The following is a 9439-nucleotide window of genomic DNA, read 5'->3' on the forward strand; positions in this document are numbered from 1 at the left end:
ACTAGCAGGGGATGCAAGGGACATCTCAGGCATACTATAACCCCAACTAAGTCACCTCCATGCCTTCTTGGGCCCCCCCTTCTCATCCTTGCTGGTCCACACCTCCTCCTTGGTATTTCACATCTCAATATCATGCCCAACTAGCCACCCATTCATTTCAATCCTATGCTCAACCACAGCCTCAATGGAATGCATCTCATTAGGGGTGGAGGCCCCAATAAAACTCTCTTCCCGCTCTTTTGCCTCCACCACCTACCCAACCACAAACGTTACTTCCTGCTCCACCAAGGCAACCCCAAATGCTTGCCTAGCCAAATCCGAACCTGAACAACAGACAGGCTCAACAAGTGTATAGTGGGGAACCATCAAGCCCAACTTATGCTGTGGAGATTCAAGAAATTAACTTGCGCTCTGGGAAAGTTATCCCAGATAGCTAGCCTCCACCCAAAGAGGTTGAGGAAGATAAAAAGGAAAGTGAACCTAAAGCAAATCCACCCTCGAGACTATCCATGCCACTCTAGCCTACCCTAGAAGAGAGTGAACTCCTGGGAGAATTGAAACATTTATGTGTAAAGATACCACTTCTCCAAGCCATAAAAGATGTGCCTATCTACAATAGGTTGATGAAACAGAAGTGCTTTAGGCATCCAGGAAGGCGCAAGAGAGATGCCCAACCATCAATGTCATAGGACAACTGTCTGACCTGATGTTGGGGTAGATAATTTGTCCAAAATATATGGACCCTGGAAGCCCAATAGTTGATGTACACATCAATGGAACAATGGTCCCACATACCTTGATTGATTTGGGAGCTTCCATTAATGTGATGAAAAATGACACAATTCTCAAACTTAATCTCCAAGGCTCCTTGAGGAAGACCACAATAGTGCTACAGCTAGCAGACCGCTCCACCGTGACCCTTGAGGGGATTGTGGAAGATGTGATGGTATCCATTGATTCTTGGGAGTACCCTACTGATTTCTTAGTTCTCCAACCAAAGACAAAGCTCACTGCATTTCCTCTCATTCTGGGAAGACCCTGGTTGGCTACGAGCACATGTCCAAGCAGTTAACCTTATATCCTCCCACCCAACCCTTGCTAGAACATGATCTACCTCTATGGTTGGAGGAGGAGGATTAGGATGAAGTTTATTCTACACCACTTTGTACATTGGAAATCGCCATGGGGGGAAACCGCAAGATGAGGATGATATGATTGAAAACCTGATTCAGAATCCACCTCCCAGTGTATCACCATTAGAAGACATAGTAAGAGAAACCCAAAACAACCCCCCAGCTGATCTCTGTGTGGCCGACCCTACTCCTCTCCGTGTTAAAAATATAGAGTTCAACCTAGGAAGAACATTGAAAATCAATCCATCCCTATCTACTTCCCAAGAGAAGGAGCTATGCAACATACTAAGAAAACATCTAGATGCCTTCGCCTGGAATTATAAGGAGATGAAGGGAGTGCACCCTTCAATATGTACTCATCATATATACATCAAGGAAGGTTGCAATCCAGTCAGGTGGCCTCAAAGGAGGATGAACCCAACACTTAAGGATATTGTTAAGGAAGAACTGCAGAAATTGCTTGATGCAGGATTCATCTATCCCATCTCTAACAGTGAATGGGTCTATCCTTTGGAGCTAGTGCCAAAGAAAAATGGTAAGCGGAGAATCTATGTCGACTATCGAGAATTGAACAAAGCCACTAAAAATGACCATTTTCCTTTACCTTTCATAGATCAAGTGTTAGATGGTCTGGCAGGGAAAAAGTTTTCCTCCTTCCTAGATGGGTTTAGCGGATACAATCAGATTCAAATCAGCCTGGAAGACCAAGATAAGACCACTTTCACTTGTCCTTGGGGTACCTTTGTATATCGGGTCCTTCCTTTTGGTTTGTGCAACACTTTAGCCACTTTTCAAAGAGCAGTATTGAGTATATTTTCCGAACTGTTTCATGGTGCAGTAGAAATATACATGGATGATTTTACTCCTTATGGCTTTGACTTTCATGAAGCGTTATCTACCCTAAGAAAAGTTCTAGACAAGTGTATTGAGATGAACTTGTCCCTTAGTCCAGAAAAATGTGAATTTTTGATGACTGAAGGGACCGTGCTAGGTCATGCAATATCTCAATAAGGACTGCAGGTGAACCCCAACAAAATTGCCATCATCCAAAGGGTCCCACCTCCTCAAAAGGTGAGAGATGTTAGAAGCTTCCTAGGCTTGGCTAGATATTATAGGAGATTCATTAAAAACTTCAACAAGCTAGCCTCTCCTTTGTTTGGCCTCCTAGGAAAAGATGTTGAGTTCATATGGTCGAAAAACTGTCAAGAAGCCCTAGATACCTTGAAGAGAAAGTTAGTGACTGCCCCAATTCTCAGAGGCCCAAACTGGGCCCTACCCTTTTACATTCACATAGATGCCTCAAACAAAGCGATAGGAGTAGCCTTAGGACAAATTGATGGAAAGTTACCTTATGCAATATACTTTATAAGAAAAAATTTGTCAAAGGCAGAGTTAAACTATACAGTGATCGAGAAGGAACTCCTAGCTGTCGTGCATTCCTTAAACAAATTCTGACATTATATCACAGGCTATCAAACCTTGGTGCACACTGATCATGCTGCAATTAGATATTTAATGAACAAACCATATGTAAATGATCACATTATTAGATGGTTGCTTTTACTGCAATAGTTTGATTTGACCATTATTGATAAGCCTGGTAAAGAGAATGTTGTTGTTGACTTTTTGTCTAGAGCAAATTTGCCTGTAGGTGAAGAAGGAATGGTGGATGACCAAATTCCAGATGAACACCTATTTTCTATATCAGTACTCTCTCCATGGTTTGCTGATATAACAAACTACTTGGTTTCAACACAGTTCCCACAACACCTAACCTCCAAAGAGAAGAGAAAGATAGTAAGAAAAACGCCCCTTTCACTTGGATTGGAGGCAATCTCTTCAAACTTGGCCCAGACCAGATCTTGAGAAGATGTGTCAGGGAGGAGGAAGTCTTTGACATCCTCCTAACCTGTCATGATGGGCCTTGTGGAGGTCATTTTGCAGCAAAAAGAATTGCCTTCAAGATATTGCAAGCAAGCTATTACTAGCCCACTCTTCATCAGGATGTGAGGAGATACACAAGCTAGTGTGATCGGTGTCAGAGGATGGGGAAACCCACTCCAAAGGATGAAATTTCCATGCAACCTCAAGTGACCTTTGAGCCATTTGAGAAGTGGGGCATGGACTTTGTTGGGCCTATCAACCCCCCTTCAAAGCAGAAGTAGTACATCATTGTGTGCACTGACTACCTGATAAAGTGGGCAGAGACAAAAGCAATTAAAGCAATGATAGAGGAAAAAGTAGCTGAGTTTTTGAGGGAAAACATATTCTACAAGTTCAGGTATCCGACAGAGTTGGTCACAGACCAAGGCGGTCAGTTCACTTCCAACCTGATTGAATACCTGCTCACACATCATAAGATCAAACACAGGACTTCCACCCCTTACCATCCACAAGCCAATGGGCAAGTGGAGGTCACTGATAGAGCATTGGAAGGAATCCTAACCAAGGTATTGAGTAGCAATAGAAAAGTCTGGGTGGATAGATTAGTTGAGGCCACCTGGGCCTACAACACAACATGGAAGACCACCACTGGGTTCACACCCTATGAACTAGTCTATGGGAAGAAGGGTTTATTTTCAATAGAGTTTGAATTCAATACCCTAAGGATGGCAGCTCAGCTGGACCTAGACCTCAGCCATGCACAGAAGGAGAGATTACTTCAGCTCAATGGATTGGATGAATACAGATTGCAAGCCCTTCTCCATATAGAGGTAGTTCAGCTTCGGAGAAAGATATGGCATGACAAAAATATCAGGGAGAAGCAATTCCAAGAGGGAGATTTGGCACTACTCTACGATTCAAGACATAAGGATTTCAAAGGCAAGCTGAGGACAATATGGTTGGGACCTTACACTTTGGAGAAATGCAATGACAAGGGTTCAGTTCTAATCAGAACCATTGATGATGAAGCCATCCCCATGCTTGTTAATAGACATCGGTTGAAAGTCTACAAGAAACCCATCTCCAAGCGAGAGTTTATTGAAGATTTGAATAAAACAGTGATGGTAGTGGAGCATGTCTTAGCTTCCACTTCACCCACTCACTGAAGAAAAAAAAAGAAAAAATAAGGGCTCAAGTGAAAACCTCCATGAGGCGCTCGAGTCCCATCATTAGGTTGAAAACCTCTTTTGGGGCAGCCTAGTGATGTCAAAAGAAAAAAGAAAAAATAAGATCCCTGGGTGAAAACCTCCCTTGGAGGTGCCCATGGTATGAAATTAAGGTGAAAACCTCTCTGAGGCGCCCTAGTTGTTTTCGAAAAAAAAAAAAGAGAAAGAAAAATGAATAGCATTGCAGGTTTGCAGGAGGACTACAGGGAGCAGAAGAAGGTGCCAAGGGGACCCTGATATTCACACCAGCATCCATCTCATCTTCTCCACACCTTCCTCCATCATTTTTGGCATCTCTTTCACCCCACTGTACCTTTTTCTTTCAAAAATGTGTTTTCTACGGGAGGCTCCTATAGGAATTACAAAGAGCCAAAAGTGTCTATAGGAGGCAGTTTGAGGGACAAAAAAGCTTCATGAGGAACCTATAATCCCTCCTACCATCTTCAAACCTCCTTGCCGTCATTTCCAAGCACGCATCACACTCCAAGCATTATTATTATTATTATTTTCCCTGTCCAAGAAAAAAAACAGAAAAACAGTTTTTCAGTTTTGAAAAAAAAAAAAAAGGAGGAAAAGGCACCAATAACCTTACCTGAAGCTTACCTATTATCCCTCCATCATTCATCTCTACATCTCGAATCATTTTCGAGCTCCAAGCACAGGGAGAAGCTGAAGTTTCAAAGGGGGAAGCAGCTACAGGAGCTCCTGTAGGAATTCCTGTAGCAGTTGATCCCATAGAAGTCCAGCACCAACAACAAGAGAGTGCACATATGTAGGTTGAAAAGGCACATGAAGCTCAGCTCCAACAAAAGAATAACTTGCAAAAGCACAACACACACATCAGCAAGCAGAAATAGCATGCATGAAAGAAAATGAAGGCATGCAGCAGAGAAAGCCACAACACCTCACAACAAATACACTCAGATCACAGGGAAGTAACTAAATCACTCCTCTATTTGCATTTGTGTAATTAGAAATCATACGAAGGAAACGAGATGGTTGGAATTGAAAGGTGGCCAGTTAACTTGGCCACCATCATTTAGTTGACACCACTCAACTGAGATGTCACCCACACGTGCACACAGTTAACTCAAGCATAAGATGCCAAGGACAATAGTGGGAGGAAGAGTTAACTCCGATGCAATAATGAGGGATGATTACGAGGAGGGGCCATGATGACGAAGCAGGTGGGGAACAATGGTCCTAATTCAGGCAATGTACACCTTGCCAGATCAGCACTCATAACCGAAAATATCCATAAAAGGTAATGAGCACTCCTCCCCGCACATTCTCACCATCTTTTCTTTATTTTTCTCCTCGTAACTTAGCCAGAGCAGCCTTCTCGTGCCCTCACAGCCTCGTAACCACCATCCTCCATCAATTTCCTCCATATTCTTGCTCTCGACATTTTCTACAGAAGCACCTACAGAAAATCTACAAGAGCACCTACAGGAAATCTACAAGAGGGACAACAAGCTTCTACAGGAGGGGCAGTGAGTCATTTTGAAGGGAGAAAACATGATTTTTGGCACGAATTTCAGTCTCAAGAGGTAGGGTTCATGAATTCCCTCTGATTATATATCAAAATGTGAAAGAGTGGTCCCAAATTGAAGATAAACCGAGTCTTTAAGAGGGTAGAAAATACATAAAAAAATTCTGTTTGTAAAAAAAAACACAATCTCCTCTGTTTTCTCAAAATTCTTTGTCTCCACCTCCATATTTGATTTTTCAAAACAAGAACAGGTAGTATGATAGGGGGGTTTATGAGGAAAGAGTCCACTAACTCCACTAGACTCCATTCACATCCTCAAGTGGTGGACATCTTCACAAGGGCAAACTGGATGAATTTCTTTGAGAAATTTAGAGGGTTTGATGAGGAAATTGCCCATGAATTTGCTCTCTCTCTGGTCCCTCACACAAGAACTCATGCTACTGTAACCATTAGAGGCCTCTCCATTGAAATAACCCCTAAATTCATCAGTAGGGTCACTACCCTTCCTCTTGGGCTGCCTTGGAGTAAATATGAGAAACCAATTGGCCAGGCTACCAAGAAGAAATTTTTCCAAGATAATGAAATCCCCGTTGAAGACAAAAATGGAATTAGGAGGGTTAGTATACCATATCCTTGGGATGAGGTTAGCTACCAAGTGATAAAATACATTTCTTGTGAGGGGAGGCACAACATTGTTTATGGATATCATTTCCGAATCCTCCATGACTTGAGATATGGCATGGATACCCCAGCACCTCAAAAGCTCAGTATCCCTTACTTTCTCCTTCAGTCCCTCATTGGCTCCAGCACCAAGGTACAAGCAGGGAATTCACAATAGCTAGCTCACCATGGCCTAATCAAAATCCTAGTAGAAGAAGCCCTCCATACCCTTACACTCCCTATAGCATGGGAAGTTTTTAGAAATATGACAGCTGAGGATGACATCAAGGCATTAACCTATGATGTTAGTCCTACTGTTAGTGAGGAGGGAGAACAACAAGGAGGAGAAGATGAAGCCAGTGGTGGCATAACAAAGCAAGAGAGGGAGGAGGAAAGAAAAGAAATAGAGGAGGAGAGTTGAAGGGACAGAGCAGGAGGAAAAAAAAGAGGCAGAAGAAAGAGAAAGGGAGGCAGAGAAGGCAGAGCAAAGAGAAGAGTCCCTTGAAGCTTGGGAAAGAGAAGAAGCAGCTACCCTCACTGCCCTTAGTACACTAGTCAAGCTGAAGCAAAAGAGGAAAAGAAAAACCTCCATGTATTTTAGGGCAAGGAAGAGTACAAGAATTAAAACAAGCAAACCTCAACCCTCATCAAAGATTCCTATTACCATTGACGACTCACCATCTGCCAAGGTGAAGGAATCTCCTTCTAATACACCTATAATCTATGAAAGGGGGACTCCAAGATCTTCTACATGGAAGGGAAAGGTAGTTCTACAGGACCCCAAACCAGACCTACAGGAGGCTGAAACAGTCCTACAGGAGACACTGTCCAAACTACAAGAAACCCAAAAGCTTGAGGGAAGGATAGGAGGACAACCAGAGGTGAAAGAGGAAGCATAAGAGCTGCAAGAACCTGACCCCCAGCCTAATCTTGCCTCCTACTACAATCTGTTTTAGGGAGGCAAGATAATCCCACAAAAAATTGCAATTCCACTGTTTTTCGAATTGGAGAAAGAGAGAGTAAGAACACATAGGTAGATGCAGATAGCCAAGTCCAAAGGAGTTGAGGATATTGGCCATATGGAAAACAAACTCATGGAAATGGGCAGGGAATTGAGTGCTCTCAGAGACATAGGAGCCATCGCAAGAAGCCACCTTGAGAATGAGAATGAAATACTAAGGAGGGAGCTGCAGGAAAAAGAGACTCATTTGTCATACATGGCCAACTTATCCATGGAAGCATTAAAATGTAGAACACCAGCCAAATCTTATGGCCTCTACCTGAAGGATCAATGGCTTCAATTCCAAATAAAGACTTTAGCACAAAGAGGCACAATGCCTTTCCAAGAGTACAGGCAGTTCATGGATTTGTGTGACCAAAGCACCTCAGAGGATAAAGCAAAGATGACAGAATTCTACCTACACAACATGGCCCTCATAGACATGAATGTGTGGGACCCCAATGCCAAGCTAGGGGATCTGCAACTAATGGCCATGGCATCATGGATGAATCATGAAGAATTAAGGGCAGAAGAAATGAAAAGATTGATGACAAAAGAGCAGAATGAACCATTAATGATAAGAGCTGAGCCATCAAATCTGATGGCACTCATTAGCACACACAACTTGCTTGCCAATGACCCTCAGATTGCCCCTAAATATCTAGCCAATCAAGAATAGTCCATTGCACACTTTGAAGACATATTTAGGCTACTTGGGGAGGACTATGTGCATGCATGCATGAGAAGATGGAACACCCTACCCCACAGTTTGCAGATCAGGGAATACCATTCCCCCATGAGGCTGAGGGAGGCATTGAAAAGAGTGCCAATGTACAAGCACTCCATGCAAAGGCTGAAGGTCAACTGGATTGGCCTCAAACTGAGTCCTCCACTCCTATTAGGCATGCTAGAAGGAAGAAGGGAAGAAGAAGAGAAGGAGCAGTGGAAGGACATAGACAGAAAGGCAGGATTTTATGGAGAACATGAGCATAACACATCAAAATCCTGGGATGCTAGGGAGGCCACCAGGGCCATCAAAGATGAAGAGATTGACTAGGTTGCTTAGAGGATGAGAAACACCTTCAGTAGGGCGGTGATGATGAGCCTCATAAATGGGTAATTATATGGGCTCATTTTACCTCCTAACCTAGTTAAATCAACCATTTTCTTAGCTTACTGTATGATTTTCTGATTATATTTATGCTTATAGGGTGAGTTGAGTTAGTTATTATGCCATGTGGTCTAACACGTATTTAATGCAGATTATTGATGGATTTCGAGGTCAAAGTCAAAGATCCAGTGGTCAAAGTGTAACAATAACTCAAATTAGATAGAGGAGAGGACTTATAGGAGGCAATCCCCCTCATTTATTGCTCTTCACTTCGAACTCCCCTTCATTCAGCTCGGAGTACTAGTAGCCGAATCATGCACTAGAAGGCAGTCGAGCAAGTGGAAGATGATTGATAGTTATCTCGAGTTTTGGGAGCCAAGCCTCCCTAATTTTAAGGAAGCTGTTGGTAGCTTCAGATGTATAAGTAGAGAGGCCTAGGGCCTCAATAGGGCCGGATTCTTTTGCTTGTGTAAACTTTGCTCAAATTTCGAGCTTATTATTTTGTGACAGTTGCATGTTATCTTGCTATTTTTTGATAATGAAGATGGAATCCTTTTTGAGCTAGCACTGAGTTACCTCAGAGGGCTGAAGCTCTTGGGTTAGGGCCCAATCCAAGTAGCCAAGCTTCTATTTACTTGTATTTGTATGCTTTACTTCAGTTTGTAGATTAATTTTCCGTTAGATGTATTTCTCTTATGGTTAAGAATAGGTTTCTTTTGATGATTTAGTAGTTTGCTTCTATTTGTGCTTTCGATAGTAGGTTAAGCAGTGATTAGAGAAGATTCAAAAGGCTAGAAATAGTGCCTTGGCCTCTCTTCCTCCCTCTGGGACCATGATTTGAGGCAAAGACCCTCTTACTGCCCCAAAAACACAGATTTCCCTCATTCCTAGGACTTCTAGTGTTTGCAGCTCTCTAGTAGGTTGATAGTCCAG

The sequence above is a fragment of the Pinus tabuliformis genome, chromosome 8 (assembly GCF_031772625.1).
Source record: "Pinus tabuliformis cultivar Carrire ecotype Pingquan chromosome 8, CPIR1, whole genome shotgun sequence".
NCBI classification, from domain to species: Eukaryota; Viridiplantae; Streptophyta; class Pinopsida; order Pinales; family Pinaceae; genus Pinus; species Pinus tabuliformis.